The 19,057-nt window shown below is 33.7% G+C and overlaps 1 protein-coding gene across 1 annotated transcript in view; it reads left to right on the forward strand.

The window, feature by feature from the left end:
* The window catches only part of LOC138323854 (exportin-6-like), a 603,808-nt gene that overhangs the window by 177,026 nt on the left and 407,725 nt on the right, over window positions 1–19,057 (forward strand). The gene's annotated exons all lie outside the window — the stretch shown is intronic.

Consider the following 19,057-nt stretch of genomic DNA (forward strand, 5'->3'; position numbering starts at 1 on the left):
CACGTATCCGCGGGTTTAATAGCAGAAAAACATAAATCAAATAATTCATTATAGTTATTGTCAAAATTTGAAGGGATGGACATTCTAGTCATATACAAACCCTTTGTAAAACATGTTGAACCAATTAACAGGTTTTATTATTACTCCCCTTAATATGCCACACTTACTGTTATTTTGTCACGTTTTTTATCAGCGTTACGTGGTATTAATAAAGTGATACGTCATAGCACGAGATTAACAACTAAATTTAGTGCTTTAATATAAAGGTCATTATGAGTGAAGGATACATGAATTAATATGACACACTTTCTGATTAGGGATGAGGTTTCAATTTGAATATTGAAACGTAATTTATAGCTTAGTACTCGTGATAAGTAAGGTATGACAACTTTCTACTAGGAGTCACGTAGAGATATTTACACCTGCTGATTGGTAGCTATATTGCTCGGTGTAAATGTAAATATGAATGGATAAATGATGAATACGCCATTGGGGTTTGATTCGTATCCAAATCTACGGTTCATACATTTATTATATTATCTTAATATGGAGCGTAGGTCGAAGCGTCTTGCCAACCACTGGTGTAGAAGTACATAATAATCTGTTTGAGTCATCAGTGGTATGGATAGAAATAAAAACATCACTTGACGACATGTCAGAAGAATAGAAAATATGGAGCCCAAGGAAATCTCCGTCTGCCACATGTCCATCCTCTATTTATGGAGAGTCCAGACAAACCAGGCATCACACGTCATGATCTGGTACTAGCGTCAGAGATCTGTGAATCAAAATATGACAAAATCACGCTACCGGGATTAGTTTGTGTGGATTAGCACTTCCGTACGTATAGCCATAGGGTGCAGAACGCGCGCACGTGCTTCGGAATCCATTAACAACAACACGTGATTATTTCAGCAACGTTATCGACTAGTGAAAATGTAATTGGTCTCTGAGAGCAAAACTAAAATCATCCAAAATTTAAAGAGCTTTTCGAAACATTGATTTAATATTGAAAATTCAATTAATAAAGCATGTAAATAAGAACCTAGGTGACATTAAAATGTGCATTGAAATGATATTACCAAAGACAAACATGAAACTAGAACTCCTCTGAAATACATGCCTGTTTAGATCAGTTGTTATATCTGTTATGATGTAACATGGCATTTATTAATTAATATTTAATAACGAATTTTAGTTAACAATAATCCATTCTCCCCGGAAATTTGATAGCTGCCACGAAATATGAAAATCCGATCACATTTTAAAGGCTTCTGCTTTGAAGTAGAGAGTGACTGATGTTTATTTTGAAATACCAACACAGGCAAGGTAGCCACTATGGAAACCTTTCATACTGCTGTAATTTTCAGAGAAACCCTTTCTCACGGAATTGCATTAATAGAATCAGAAAGAGCAAGCGTGCATTTACGTAACAAGGTTGAGAAACCATGCAACTTGGTATTATGTCGGATAAGTAGGTTGCCAGTGGAAAACTGGGTAAATGGATCACTAGATCAGCGCAATACCCAGAAGTAGGCTAGACACTCCAGAATGTCGTCTCTTTCTCTCCTTTCCGAGAGCACTCCAGCTATGCTATCGCGTCTAGCTTTGAAGACATATTTTGTTATTGTTATCCACATTCTCGTTCATCTTAAATGACCATTAATACAAGAAGCCGTTGTCGGTCCATTATCGTGTAATAAAGATTTTCCTATATTGATTTATCCCGGGCGACTATCGAACAGCTGGTCTATGCGATTCTATCATGCAGATCATTCAACGTAGACAGAGAGGCATATCAAACATAATGTCATGGGTCAAAATGTTTCTGACTAGTCACTAGGGACCGGCTAATTAAAACAAATTATTAAAATGTACCTAATGAAAGGTAAAATGTTTGATATTGAATTTGTTCTACTTGATGTTTTTCTGAAGATGCATGATGATGACTGATATAGACAGAGACAGAAAGACGAGTCGTACCAATCAGGAGGATGTAATTGACTGTCTGAGGATGAAAAATGAGTAATACAGCTTGATCTAAAGTTACATTCCAATATCTAGAGAACAATGGATGCTATCGAGACAATGTACTTTATTTCTATTTGCGACGATGTGCGGTTGGACTGCAACATGGTGGATTAATTCATCATCGAGTGACCTGTGACCTGAACTATTATATATCAACTGTATCAAAATATTAGACGGATGTCATCGATCAGACGTATATTCGTCTTGACCATTCGACCCCAAGATCACGAAACAATCCCAAAAGTGAAACTGTCTTAAAAGTAGACTAAGCCTATCACATCCGACTTCACATTAAGGCACGTCAATTTGGTTGACATTGCATAAACATATGACTAAGATACTGGAATCTACTTCATTGAATATTTTGTATATTTTATATTCATCTTGACCATGTGTTAGACGAACTGATAAGCTCAACATGTTATCAAGTTTAAGTAAATTCTATTATTATTACTATTATTATCATTATTACTTCTACGCCATCGGTTAGTGCTTCTGTGATGAAATTTTTTTTGTTAATGTTTTACTTTCCCCTGCTTCTTTTGATTAACATTACTTTTGTGTTACAGTAGTTACATTACAGTTCACACAAAGGGAAACGTCATATGTTTATTATTGTTAAGTAAATGATTCATAGCAAATTTCATTACTGTATTTTCTGTAAATGAACACTCAGTCTAAAAGTTTTTATACAAGCCTTAATATTTAATTAGAGACATGTAAGGTTATGACACATTTTTTTTTGTTGTTGCATTAATTATTTTGCAGCCACGAATTGTAATTATTCTCAATATACTTACAACAAGTGCCATCATCAGTGTAGAAACATTATTCTAAACCTTTCTACCACATGAAAGGACCATGCATATTCTTAAATACAGCCATACTATTATATGTAAGCCTTATGTATGTACTAGCGTACCTTGTGCTTGCCACCTGTCATGGGTTTGATATGCTCGAAGTATAAATAACGATGGACACTTTCTCTTAAGATGATACTCCAGTGCGACTGAAACTTGCTACCGAAAAAATAAAGTCTAGTATGAAACCTAGAAAATTCTGATCTCGGGTTAAACTACTCATGAAAACGCAAAAAGAAGCTTATATATTATAAATCATGTCTTGTTAATCGAAGAGCACAATGATTTTTTACATTCTTAAAATGTTTACTTATCATTGGAACGATAACGTTATTGTATCAGTCCCTTGTCACAATACGGATAGTTATCCAGAATCTTCTGAATACTACAAATGACCGAATTACTGATGAGCATTTGCTTTGTAACGTCATGAAATCATGACGTCATTAATAGTAACAATCTTTTTGACGTGTGATTCTAAGGTTATTTACATACGAACCTTGCAAAAGAGTGCAAGTATCAATCCGATTTAAGTTATTAATGTCGTAGTTTTCATACTCACGAATCAAGCAGAAATGTTACTATTTTATTCACCATCACAAATAACCAACATTAGCAGAATTACATGCACATGTTTTAAAGGGACAATTCACTCAGGCTAATACTGGCTAATTCTTTTACATAACCATGAAGCAAAATATGGCATAAATGTATTGTTCTACATTTCTTATGAAACATATGACATAAATTATTGACAAATTCCACGTCAATGTTTAGTATTTTAATTGATACCATTGTAATTACAAATCGTTGATCAACACGATTAAGCAGGTACAAGATGTACGCTGTACCCATATCCAAGCCAAAGTCACGCACGTTAAGACATAACGCACAATGTTCGGTCATTTTTACGTCACGCCGGAATTTCATTGGAAAAAGAGTTGAACAGTAAAATAATATAAGCGCAATACTTTTTTTTAATTGAAAAACAGAAAGAATATATTTATTCAATTATGGGAGGACTTTTATCAAAATATTTGTAACATTTATTTTTTTATTGGTATGTTTTTGTTGAGAAAATGACGTTTTTTGGCGCGACAGATGTAACACGCACCTGTATGCGGTATCAGTTAAAGTGTCACTGTGGTCATACTGAACACCACATGGCGGTAAAATTTGACAAGGAGATTCCCCCAAAATGAACTATCATGATGTCATTTCGTTATAATGAATTGTGACGTCATACTTCAAAATGGTGGACTTTGTTTGTAGACTTGCCGATCGACAGATCCGATGAGAAAAGATAAAAAAGTGAAAAAACACAAATACACACAGTACAAAACGGTACTAATACATGAGATAGATACATGAATTGTTAATATAAAAATACGTTGTTCTTCTATTTTAACAACATGTCAGAAAATATAGACTGCGACGTCATTCTACTTTTTTATCGAACAAAACCTTTGTCTTGCAGAAATGACACAAAATGAAATTTTTAGATTGACTGTTCTGTCACGCAAGTTCACGACGTTGAAAAATGACTTTATATTAGGAATTATGTTTTCTATTCAGAATAAAAAAATACGTTTTTGCTTAAATATACGTGTGCGAAATATCTACTGAAAATTCAAAAAATTATTCGAAAAATTGCGTTTTTTCTTTGTCTTGCAGGTTTGCCGAATGTCGGAAATGACATTAATTGCGCTCGTCATGTTATAAGATAATGACGTCTTTTACATTCAATAACGTTACATAAAAGTGACCGAACAATGTGCGCGACGTCTAAGCAAATGAACTACATAGCCACGTTTGAGGTGATAAAATGATTTTTAGGCAAGATAATTCACCTAATAAGGTAAACACACTACTGTCAGAGCGATTCGAGCAGTTCTAGACAAAAGTAGCATTACTCTACGAGCAAGGGACAGGGTTCGGCATACAAGATGTTTGACCACAATTAGAATGGCGGACAGCGAGCGAGTTTGCACATTTCACACGCATTTCACCACCATGGGCTTTTCTGGCATATCACAGTAAAACCGACTGATCTAATTTCCATTAGAACTGGATTTTTTCTAATATATGTACAAATTTTAATGTTCTCTTAGACTGAATTGTCCCTTTAATTTTACAAGTACAAATAAGAGCTGAAAATGATGGCAAAAATATATTTACATCTACAGTTGTTTTTTTTATCAATTTAAGGTCCTATTAACAGCCAGGGTCATATGAGGACAAGCCAGGTAATATGTCGAGACATCTTAACCACTCGGCCACCGCGGCCCCTACATCGGTCAGACCAAGAAGCCAAGTTGAGGTCTACAATTTCATTTCACAATTTTAAATTGTTATTTGTAATTGTAAACCGATTCCTGCATGTTTGTTTCCATTTAAACATATGTAAGGCATAAAAAGGAGAATATGTCCGTGCATACATTCTGTGCTGTTACAAGTGTTTATTAGACATCCTACATGTTTGTCAGTTTATTTGAATGATTTTCAGAGCTTAAGTCATCAACCCTATTGATTTTACTGATTACAGAAGAAAAAATAGCACGTCAAAATGTTTGCCCAGTTACGGCACAGAAAAAAACCAAAACAATTTCCAGAATTTTTTCATTATGATGTGGATTTTCAATCGTTTTTAGCCTTTCTTAAATGTTAAATGGCCGGAAGTCAACATTTAGGTACAGGTATAAAAATATTATTAAACTACATTAGATTAATAGCAGTATGAATATCACCTTCATTGCGACAAAATATTCCTTCAGTGGGCGTTTAGACAGCTAATAAACTGTAACAGGATTGAGTGTGATGCTTTGATTATAAGAGCGACGGCATCTTATCTTAAACAAATTACATTTCATTTTTCTCGTAACTTCCCCCTATTATTCCGGTATTCTATGATAATGACAATAAAAGACGTTGCCAGAGACCTCACAACGACATATCAACACCGATATTATACTGTAACAAACATATTTCATAGGTGACAGAATTGCATAATCTGTAACGCTTCATACCGATGCTCTATTATACAACAAATATATATCATTGAGAATTTGATATATATTATATATAACTAATGTATTTTTTTTATTCATCTCACGTTTGTATTCATACCCATTTGTGTTCTGTCTAACTGTTGAAAAGTCTATGCTTCAAAGTCAGGTAATTATCCTATTGGGTGTTGACCCATTTAATTAAAACGAGGATGAAACATTAACAATCTCGAGTCCCAAACAAATCAATACCAAAACTATATAAATTGTTACATAAATGACACGACCTTATAATTACATCAATGTGATATTTTACAATTCTACCTCTTCGAAGGCTTTATCGATTCTTACCGATAACAAGACCTTGTTAAAGAAATATAAGTAATATAATGGTTTAACAGGTGGGAATTACTAAACCCTTCGACTGGTTATGATAATCAAAATTACACAATAAAGGTTATATTTCTTGACAAAAATGGTTATTAGTTGGTCTAAACAAACCCTGCGTAACGCTGAATCGTCGACCGGAAGTAACGCTGAATCGGCAACCGGAAGTCGTTGGGTTTCACCACGTGCCATTTATCACCATCGTGTCTACGAATGTCTCTTTTTAATGGTGAAATATGATTTACCTTTGTCCATTATACAATTAGCTTTACCACAGGTGAAAAGGTAATTATCAAGATGTACGATTGACAAGGAAAAGAAAACCGTAATTACAGAGGTTAATTGGACAACCGAAGGACGACGGAAGCATTTCAAGAGTGACAAAGCAAATATCATATTTCTTCTCATTGCTATTAAATTAAAGACCAGTAGTTGTTTTTTTGTTTTCGTTCCATCGGCCAGATAGGGTTCACGTGTAGGTTAATCGTAAATTATTGTCCGTTAGATGACCTTGGTCCCGTGTCAAATGGATCCGTTGTGACGGCCAAAAGGTCCCATAATACACGTTACGTGCCTCAGAAGTGAAACGTTTACAGAGTTCCTCTCACTTCCTTATCAGGTTTGTTGATTCCCATTACAATATGGCCTTCCTGAGGGAAAGACGTGGAATTGTATTGATAACAATGTCACATATCATCCATGCTTCTTTCTTCGTACACATGAATCCATGCGGTCCCAAGAGCAATCAGATTGTCTAACAAAAATACATTCTATTGACTAGCTCCAAATGGAAATTAGTTTATACGCCCCTTGCCTTCATCGATTTACAACCGTAAACGTGTTTTTGTTTCGTTACAGGATAATGTCTTTGTAGGGCTACGGTTTGATTGGACTAATGAATTTATTTCAGAAATTTACAGACACATAAAATGCCTGATTAAACTAAGGCACTCAACAGGCATGAAATTAGAATTTATTTGTTTATGGATGAAACTTTAGATATATATAAAATAATAAAAACAAATAAAAAAACGAAAAAAAAAACAACGAAAAACGACATACATTTAAAAAAAATAAAAAAAAAAAGAACAAAAGAAATTAAAATAAAAAATGTAAAAAAAAAACATTTTTCATTGCCTCTGTTTGATTAACAATCATACTATTTTTATTTATGCTCTGATTACTATGGCATTTAAAACACTTTTAATTCTGTTTTGGTAATACCATGAACTTTATTTTGCACCGAAATGATATTTTAAACATGACATTGTCCTTAATGTGATCGATTGCTTATATTTAGGGATACGTACTTTAATTGATGATAACAAAAGTTGGCATTTTCTAAAAATGATATGACATATTGGGTAGCAATAAAAAATTGTAGCTGCTGTTCAAATGTGACTAGTCTGAGTAACGCAATATTACACACACAATTACTCTATATACATATTTACTTCAGATCGATTTTGTCAGCAGTTGTGAACCGGATTAAATAAAAAGTACATTAAATGTCCTTGAACTGTAGAAGGCAAAATCCTCTCTCAGTGGCTTTACATGGGTGGATGCTACTATGGAGTGAATATGTGGACGACGTAACACGACGAAATGTTTCAAAAGTGTCTCGTCGTGTCACCTCTACCATTGCTGGATTTGATGCGTACATTTGTTCAGCTTAGCGTAGTGACATAGATACCTACATTCGCAAGTTGGAATCCCATGTGGGGCGGTTGCCATGTACTGACCGATTGTCGGTATTTCCTCCACCATCAAGCCTGGCATGTCCATACATGACCATGACTGTTGATAGGACGTAAAACTAAACAGCCCAAGCCTACCTTTTCAATAACGCCTGATTCTTAAAACAATGTGCTTCATCTGATATAAGGAACTAATTCAGCTAATTAGTAAATATCGGTGGATAAGATAATAAATTTGCTGTTCTATTTGCATTACTGACACAAAAATAGTTCAACATGAAGTACATATTGGTACTTCTTCAAGACATAAAAGTACACGAAAATGTAACAATGAAGCAGCTTTTTTCTATGAATTACCTTTTTGTTCGATATTTGAGAATTGATACGTAATCTAGTAGAATTGGCAGTTTGCATGACTGTATTACCACGTGCGTCGCCCCAGTCCAAACATGACGAATACAAATGTATGTGGCACCGGTTAACAGTTTTTATGACGCCTGTGGCGATCGCATTACTGGAAAATATGTTTCCATAGAGACAAGTTATGGAATATTTGTCATACTTCAAATGCGAGATTCTTTGCAGGTTTCAGTTAAAGTTTCATTTCTCAAGTATGTTTGACACAATGCTGATAAGTACAGGGAGATATATCATTGTATGGTGTTCTGTAGGTATTCAGAGTAAAGCAAAATTCCCCTAGGGTGGTTTTATGTTCTTCCACATCCATAGTCAATTAGGGTATAGACAAGATAACACGATAGGATTTTTTGAGTTAAAAGTCGCCTTGATCACTTCTCAACTTTGTCATATCCTCTTTTTACATTATATGGATGCATTTCGTATTTGTATTGCGGAGTTTTTATTTTTAGTTCACAAAAGAATGCATTAGAAATAAAAATAACACTTTTGTAAATGATTACCCTAACGTTAAGACTAAATTTTCCTTTCTAATTCCAATGGTATGTTATACTTGTTTCAAAGTCTCTGAAATTGCTGTTTCTTTCTTGGTTAAAGTTCATCATAATATATGTGGGGTGACTAGTTTTATCATTCCCAAGATGACTTGTCTTTAGAGGACGACCCTATATACTTACATACTGTATAGCCGATTTTCACGGTTTAATTGAACCTGGTGCTGGTCACGATTTTTCTACAATTCACAGAAATTGGATGAATTTTGTAAATCTTTATAACGAGAGCCGTAACCTTTAAAACCGTTTAAATGTAATTATCTTGTTTTTAGTGGAAATCGGGAAATTTTTCGAAATAGCTGGCTGCACGATTTCTTATTCTCGTGCTTTTTGGCTTGACTTGGTTTGTTAGTTTAACGTCTTATTAACAGCTAGAGCGATTTAGAACGGTCTCTCCTTTATACATTGTATGCGTCTGAGAGTGTGTCTATGTTTTTGGGAGGCATCTCATCGGTAGAATGAAAATCACTCTACATGCAAAAATTGTTGGTTCTTAATATTCCTCTCGATATCTGTGTCTATGATCGCATTGAAAAATGTAAACAATTACCGTCGCACATTTTCTCGCTTCCCCCGTATCATGATCATAAAACATCAAAAATTTTAGAAAATGGATGAAGGTCAAAATATTAAACCTTATTTCCATTGTTTGGTTATTTTATTTACGTCCTAATGACAGCTAGGGTCATTTAAGGATGGCCTCTCCTGTTATGGCATGTAGATGTCTATGTTTTGTGATGCTGTGGTATATTCGTGTTCTGTCACCTTGTAATAGTATATCTGTTACCTTTTTATAATATTATCACACTACAGTATGCTGCCGAGGACACCCGACAAACACAGCCCTCTTGGCCACGATATCGCTGACAACGGGGAAACCAGTCGTCCACCTTCCTTTACGCTAAGCGCTAAGTAGGGAGGGAACTACCACTTTTATAGACTATGGCGTGTCTCAACCAGGGGACAGAAGTCAGAGCCTTCCTATCAGGGGCGGGCGCTTAACTGATAGTCAAACGTGAGGCGGTGTCAAAGCAGACACTAGGAAGATTAGGAAGAAGAGAAAAGATTAACTCGAAAACGAACAGAGGAAATTCTTGATTACATGTATAACAGTTAATCGTCTTACGCCTAATCTCCACTAAGTGTTAATGGTGTCTCAAATTTGTCATTGTTATAAATCTATATACCTCGGAGGATATTCCATGTTTCTTGATGAATACCAGCTATACTTCATCGAGTGAGGTGAAACGGTTGATATTTTTTACTGCGAAAAATGAAATAAAAAGATATACACAAATAAATAACATCATGTGGACCTATTTTTAAACCTTCCTATGTCCAGACATCAATAAATCTGGGATTAATTAAAGTGATCAGAATCTGTAGGGTTCATATTGTCTAGGACACAGAAGCCAATTAAGTTGGTGGTTAATAATATAAATCAGTTTATATCCAAGTGATTGTGTTCGATTTACATTTTCTTCAAACATATTCATTTTTTTTGTATTCAAAAGTAATTTAGAGTAAACATTATTTTAAGGTACATTCTGTATATATCTCTTTCTCCGATTTGTTTTCCAAACCGGTGTTAGATACAAACTGATTAAGTCCAAGTTAATAATCAATACTGTAATAAATTTGTAATGAAGCCATGAGTTTGACTGTGAAGTTTTATTACAACATCAAAATTTTAATCATCTATCTACATGTACAATATGCATTATACAAAATAAAACAATTGAGAAAAGAGACAGTGAAATCTTTACAAACACATATATAAAACGATCAGGATAGAACATTTTTTAAAGACGTTCCATCACCGACAAAGCATAAACAGTATTCGTCAGTTGGACACTAATTAATGATTAATCATGTATGTATATGCCAAATTAACACAAAAATATATGTATGTATATATACGATAATTTGTTGCTTTTGTTGTATGAACAATTAGTACCTCTTCCATATAGGGCAAAGTGCGATGGATGTTTTCGAAGTGCAATTAATTATTTCAATTACTTTTACTTTTTGAAAAATACTCCTATTTTTAATATCTAAAAACACCATTCACCTTTAAAAAGACTTTGGGTGCATCTTTTGATTGTCTGAAAGATTTGGTTATCAACATTAAAATCTGCACGAGTGATGGAATAACAATACACAACTTTTTTTTTTGAGATGAGCAGTTAAAGATTCAAGAGTTATTTCCCTTGATACATTTTAGTAACAAATTAAAGCTGGTCAACTTATTTTCAGACCATTCATATTGAATTGTACCTGAAAACTTTCAAAAAATATCAAAAACATATGTCTGGTATTATTAAACACATAAATAAAAGAAAAAAAAAAAAACAAAAAAAAAACAAAAAAACTAATTGTGTAACATTCTACATATGAATGCAATCTAAAACACTTTAATTGTATGTCTACCACCATTGAATTTCAATTATAAAATATCAGGTCGAGGTTAAACTTCGACATGGCTGTAACGTGTTCATCGCAGATGTTTTCAAACGTAATTTAGCAGACTTACCAGCTTATATGTATTCTTAGATAAATACTCGTTTGAAAATCAATTTAATTATGTTATTTTCCTGTGTGATATGTAAATTACTGTCGACATGTGCTTAGTTTTTAATTGTAGTCTAGATGATGTCATATAATTTTTTATTAAATGTCGACATATGCTGATGACAACGAAACAAACTATTAATTATTCAAGAAATATATAATTTAATATAATACCAATCGTTTTCCATAAAACCCAACTACCAAATGTATTAAACATACCAATTTGGAATTAAATTTAGAAAGTTCATTTCTGCCATTTTTTCATATTCTATAATCATATATTATGAAAATGTGTTAAGTTTAGTTTAGTTTATTTATAAGTTTACCATGTTTCTATGTTTTTTATGATCAAAGGAAATTGTACGCTACTTTATTTTTTTGAATAGAATAATTCTAGTTTTTGTTATTCATGTAAATATTTCATTACTTACTGTCATTTGTCAATGGATAATGAATATATTTACAACGAATAAGTGGTTATTAACGTTGTGATTTTCATTCAATGTCAAGACTCCTACAGGATGTCTGTAATATATGGATAACGAACTGTGTTTATAACGAAGTAGTTTTGTTGGTCCCCAGATGTTCGTTATAACCGTATTTTACTATATAACAATAGTGTGTGAACGAGGGTGCTTCTCAATTTTAAAACTTGTGCTCAATTTCATTTCAATGAACTAAAACATCGATAGGTTAAGAACTACTTTGACATTTTCTCTTTGAGTTGTTTCCCCTCGTATGTTGTCGACTAAAAAATGTCATCTTGATGATGCGATGGCCTACATTGTCTAAATGATGCTAACCTTTCAAGTCAAAGCTATATATTTATTATGGTTCATCATTATATAATTTTTTCTATTCCTTGTAGTATTTGTATTTATATTTTTTTCGATATTGTTCATTGTATATGAAAAGTAGTCATACTAAAATCTGTCATAATGATTTTGTGTACCATTTTTATGAGAAATAACAATTTGATAAAAGGTTGGATTTGGAATTACTCCGTTAATGATGTGATCGTAAAGAACACATGATGTAGATGTTACTTAACGCTACGTAAGAAAATAATAAAGTTGTACGTATAAATACGAAATACTTCTTACGTTTGGGATAAGAAACCATAAATTATATGACTATAATCTGGTTAGATAATTAGTTGCATAGTACAATACACTTATCGCACCTCGGACAGAAATGTCCTCAAATGATTGGCGGAGAGCCGTTCACGTGGTGACCCCCTATCACTTTATAGGGGGTCATTAAATTTTATTATGGTGCAATATGGCGGCTCTCGCCCTCGCTTCAAAATTTAAACACATTATCTTCAACTAAATATACCACTTCATTACCGTTAAAACTATATATTACTTGTTAATTTTTGTGTAAAAATAACCCTAATCGTTTTAATACTTCAAATCACATGAAATGCATTTTTTTAAATACGAGTTGCTTCCCCTACGCCAGTTTGAAAGTTGATGACGCGGCGAAAGTCAAACGTAACAATTCAAGCGTTTTCTAGGACTGTGATTATAAACAAATGGAGGTGTTCGTACCTACAGATCAATCTTCACTCTATAATCAATTTATCGGCATAACTTTTAAGTGATTATCTCAGCGAGAATGCACAGATGATCAAGGAGATTGTGTTTAAAATGTTAGATGGATGTTTGTGTCACTCTTGTTTGTGATGCTTTCAAAATATACAGACGGTCTGGTGTCGTATTGAGGTAGGCCTACTGTGCACATAGGAATGTCGAAATTATTGTTGATTTATGAATTCATTATTATTCTTAGGTTCCTTATACAGTATATTTGAAAATTCTTGAAAGAAATACATAGATAAATATTTAGCCTGGGCCAATTATTTTAAAAGTGGCGATTGTTTGTTATCATTCGTGACAGTATGATTTAAGTTTGATTTCAGATTCTTGACCAAACAAATAGGCAACAAAGAATTAATAAAACAAATAAATGGTCCTCGATGCGATAAATTCGTTATATAGTCAGTTACTAACCCCCTATAAAGGCATAGAGGGTCAGTAAGAAGTATAGGAGGCTCGGGCTACGTCCTCGCCCCCTATAAATCTTACTGACCCTCTATGCCTTTATAGGGGGTCAGTAACTGACTATATAACTAATATTATCGCACCTCGGACAGAAATGTCCCCAAATGATTGGCGGAGAGCCGTCACGTGGTGACCCCCTATCACTTTATAGGGGGTCAGTAAATTTTATTATGGTGCAATATGGCGGCTCTCGCCCTCGCTTCAAAATTTAAACACATTATCTTCAACTAAATATACCACTTCATTACCGTTAAACTATATATTACTTGTTAATTTTTGTGTAAAAATAACTGTAATCGTTTTAATACTTCAAATTACATGAAATGCATTTTTTTAAATACGAGTTGCTTCCCCTACGCCAGTTTGAAAGTTGATGACGCGGCGAAAGTCAAACGTAACAATTCAAGCGTTTTCTAGACTGTGATTATAAACAAATGGAGGTGTTCGTACCTACAGATCAATCTTCACTCTACAATCAATTTATCGGCATAACTTTTAAGTGGTTATCTCAGCGAGAATGCACAGATGATCAAGGAGATTGTGTTTATAATGTTAGATGGATGTTTGTGTCACTCTTGTTTGTGATGCTTTCAATATATACAGACGGTCTGGTGTCGTATTGAGGTAGGCCTACTGTGCACATAGGAATGTCGAAATTATTGTTGATTTATGAATATTCATTATTATTCTGCAGGTTCCTTATACAGTATATTTGAAAATTCTTGAAAGAAATACATAGATAAATATTTAGCCTAGGCCAATTATTTTAAAAGTGGCGATTGTTTGTTATCATTCGTGCCAGTATGATTTAAGTTTGATTTCAGATTCTTGACCAAACAAATAGGAAACAAAGAATTAATAAAACAAATAAATGGTCCTCGATGCGATAAATTCGTTATATAGTCAGTTACTGACCCCCTATAAAGGCATAGAGGGTCAGTAAGAAGTATAGGAGGCTCGGGCTACGCCCTCGCCCCCTATAAATCTTACTGACCCTCTATGCCTTTATAGGGGGTCAGTAACTGACTATATAACTAATAATATATGGCAGGATTCCAGATCATGCTTAGCACGATTCATTACGACCCCCTAGGGGGCGAGGTCAGTAAGATTTATAGGGGGCGAGGGCGTAGCCCGAGCCTCCTATACTTCTTACTGACCCTCTATGCCTTTATAGGGGGTCAGTAACTGACTATATAACGAATTTATCGCATCGAGGGCCATTTATTTGTTTTATTTAATTCTTTGTTTCTATTTGTTTGGTCAAGAATCTGAAATCAAACTTAAATCATACTTGTGCGAATGATAACAAACAATCGACACTTTTAAAATAATTGGCCTAGGCTACATATTTATCTATGTATTTCTTTCAAGAATTTTCAAATATACTATATAAGGAACCTGCAGAATAATAATGAATAATTCATAAATGAACAATAATTTCGACATTCCTATGTGCATAGTATGCCTAACTCAATACGACACCAGACCGTCTGTATATTGAAAGCATCACAAACAAATGTGACACAAACATCCATCTAACATTTTAAGCACAATCTCCTTGATCATCTGTGCATTCTCGCTGAGATAATCACTTAAAAGTTATGCCGATAAATTGATTGTAGAGTGAAGATTGATCTGTAGGTACGAACACCTCCATTTGTTTATAATCACAGTCTAGAAAACGCTTGAATTGTTACGTTTGACTTTCGCCGCGTCATCAACTTTCAAACTGGCGTAGGGGAAGCAACTCGTACTTAAAAAATGCATTTCATGTAATTTGAAGAATTAAAACGATTAAAGTTATTTTTACACAAAAAATAACAATAAATATATAGTTTTACGGTAATGAAGTGGTATATTTAGTTGAAGATAATGTGTTTAAATTTTGAAGCGAGGGCGAGAGCCGCCATATTGCACCATAATAAAATTTACTGACCCCCTATAAAGTGATAGGGGGTCACCACGTGACGGCTCTCCGCCAATCATTCGGGGACATTTCTGTCCGAGGTGCGATGATATTTTATAACATGACGAGCGCAATAGACGTCATTTCCGACATTCGGCAAACCTGCAAGACAAAGAAAAAACGCAATTTTTCGAATACTTTCTTTAAATTTTCAGTAGAGATTTTGCACACGTATATTTGAGCAAAAACGTATTTTTTAATCTGGATAGAAAACATAATTCCTAATATAAAGTCATTTTTCAACGTCGTGAACTTGCGTGACAGAACAGTCAATCTAAAAATTTCATTTTGTGTCATTTCTGCAAGACAAAGGTTTTGTTCGATAAAAAAGTAGAGCGACGTCACAGTCTATATTTTCTGACATGTTATTAAAATAGAAAAAAAAATGTATTTTTATATTAACAATTCATATCTCTATGTCATGAATAAGTACCGTTTTGTACTGTGTGTATTTGTGGTTTTTCACTTTTTTATCTTTTCTCTTCGGATCTGTCGATCGGCAAGTCTACAAACAAAGTCCACCATTTTGAAGTATGACGTCACAATTCATTATAACGAAATGACATCATGATAGTGAGTTTTCAGGGAATCTCTGTGTCAAATTTTACCGCCATGTGGTGTTCAGTATGACCACATTGACACTTTAACTGAAACAGCATACAGATGCGTGTTACATCTGTCGCGCCAAAAAACGTCATTTTCTCAACAAAAACGCATCAATAAAAAAAATGTATTTCAGACATTTTGATAAAAGTCCTCCCGTAATTGAATAAATATATCCTTTCTGTTTTTTAATTAAAAAAATAGTATTGCGCTTATATTATTTTGCTGTTCAACGCTTTTTCCAATGAAATTCCGGCGTGATGTAAAAGTGACCGAACGTTGTGCGTTATGTCACACGGAAAATTATATTCCCTTAAACAAACTAATTACATAAAATTCAGGTCACAAATTTTGTTTCATTTCTTTGAAGGAAGGCGTCCTTCTGATATACTGGGCTCCCAAGACAAGCAACTCTCATAACATTGTCATGCCCCTAATAAGTTGATCACTGTCGACAACATTTAAGATATTTCAGTTGCTTATTTCTATATTCATGCATTGGTGTCATACTTTTTAAAAAAATTATATAGGTATGAACAAAATTTTGTTTGGAAACTGTGAATTATCGTAGCTTATCATTCATATTTAAGCCTTTTTGTTGAAATAACGTTTTAATGAACAATTTCATTGATTAAGATTGTTTTTCCAAATCAATAAAACGTAACTATCACGATAACATCGCGATTCCGCGCCATTCTCGGAATACTTTGCGGGGGTACGAAGAAAAGAAAATATCGTCCAACCAGATTACAAACAAGAATGAATAATTTGATGACTACGAACTTTAAACAAATGCCTTTGAACATGACAGTAATGACAGTGGATATGGTTGTTGCTTATTTTTTTGAATATTGTGTATATACTGTGAAGAATAGTCAAATATTCAATTTGTTTAATCCCTTAACATTTATGTTTTATCAATTAGTTATACACTTAAGTTATTTGATCTTCCCAAACTTATGTTATAAATAGAGGTTACACAATGAGTGGTTGTTGAATATTGAATTTATTCCATACAAGTGAGTTATTTTTTAAAAGTTACAAAAGGCGCGAGCTTTAGCTCCGTATCAGACTCTGTATGTTAGTATTACCCTTAGAGCTTACTCCCATAATCCTTTGTACTTACGGAAGTTGACGCCGTTTATTTTGGTGCGATATTAAAGGGCCACTACCTTTCCGAAACGGCTTTTAATTTTTAAAATAGGAATGTAAAACGAGATCAATAATTTTGTAGAGTCGCAGAAGTTATTAACTATACGTTTACTAGCACACTTATCATCACCTTCAGAACTGTTTAATTAGAATAAATAAAATGTTAATTTTCATAACGCGGGTCGTTGTATGTTTCCCGCCGTCGTCCTAAATGCCGCGCGGTAGTTGAATATCACTGCGCCAGACGGCAAAACAGCGAAATGAATCTCCACTTTTATCGTACATTAGACAGGAAATCTTGCATATGTTTGGTGTTGTAACCTCATCTTAAGCCATCGATATATATTTTCTTTTGTTATTAATGTTTTTAAGAAACCTTTAAATTTTGCTCCAGAAAGGTAGTGGGCCTTTAAGGAAGGTCGAGACGACGAGAGTTTGACAGTTATCTCGACATATTCCGTGTAGAACACTAGTAATAAAATACGATTTTACCTTAGTTCATATTACTGTTAAGCACGTGTAGTTGTCTTGTCTAGCTGAATGAAAAAAAACTCGAAAGGGAAATAACTCTTGATAATCACAATAAGATTAAAAAAACAAGTACCATGTTCTACTGCATATTTGATAACCAATTTAATTGGTGATTCGATTAAAATTTTGCTTAAAATTTTCTTTAATTTAACAAATTCTGTACTTATAAAGTACAGAGAAAAAAGACATGATTAATGCATAATGAAATGTTTCTTTGTGTTTCTTTGATTATGTATTAGGTCTCATCAGTTTTCACTTAACAGATATATTCTGACGTATTGAATACTATTTTTGTTTTATATTTTCACGTTATTACTTGCGTTATCAGTATCGTGTAGGCTTAAAGATAAGAGTTATCAGTATAAAAACGTTTTTTTTTCGTAACTTTATTTCTAATGAGAAAACAGATTTTTATATGAGCGATATTACTCTAAATCTGATATAATGAAACAACCTATAATAAAATGTCCTCTTATCAAGATGTTTTATAAAAAAAAAAGATAGATTGTTTAGATAGAGTAATGAGAAATTAGTGTCCAATCAGAAGGTTCGGAAAATAAATTATATCGATGACAAAAATAATTTACGGCCATCTAATATCTGAAAGTACTAAGAGTTACCTCCCCTACAACAATGATTTGACTATTTTTGACCGTATATAAAACGTATACGTGGTGAAACCTAATGTGGAGTGGGGGCAAAGGTCCTCAATATTTTGTATCAATATAGAATGGCTGAGATGAGTTTTACGAGAGCCGAAGGCGTGAGATTTTGTGTTTGGGGTCCGGGGTCTCCCCCTTGAAAAAAATTTATGATTAATAATGGCTGAGATGAGTTTTACGATGAAAAAAAAGACATGTTTGCCCCCGTCCTAGGGAACGAACAAACCTTCCCCCCTCCCTACGCCCCTGAAAACGTGACCATTATGACGTCACGTAAAAATGACTGTTCCATCTTGTTGGTAAAATCGTCATTGATAAACGGTTTTCCTGGTATTGCTTAAACAATATTGATGAAGATACCCTAAAGTAAGTTGATAATGTAAATATAGCGCGCATTATAAAGATTGCCTGCAAAGCGCTGGCATCTATATAGACCACAGATGCCTTAGAAAAATAGTTTAATGCTTAAATAGATGCAAAATTCGTTGGTATGTCAACATAAAATTGTAACCAAATGTAAATGTAGCATTGAACGTCTTTCAGTTGGCATTC

Source organism: Argopecten irradians, chromosome 5 (assembly GCF_041381155.1).
Source record: "Argopecten irradians isolate NY chromosome 5, Ai_NY, whole genome shotgun sequence".
NCBI classification, from domain to species: domain Eukaryota; kingdom Metazoa; phylum Mollusca; class Bivalvia; order Pectinida; family Pectinidae; genus Argopecten; species Argopecten irradians.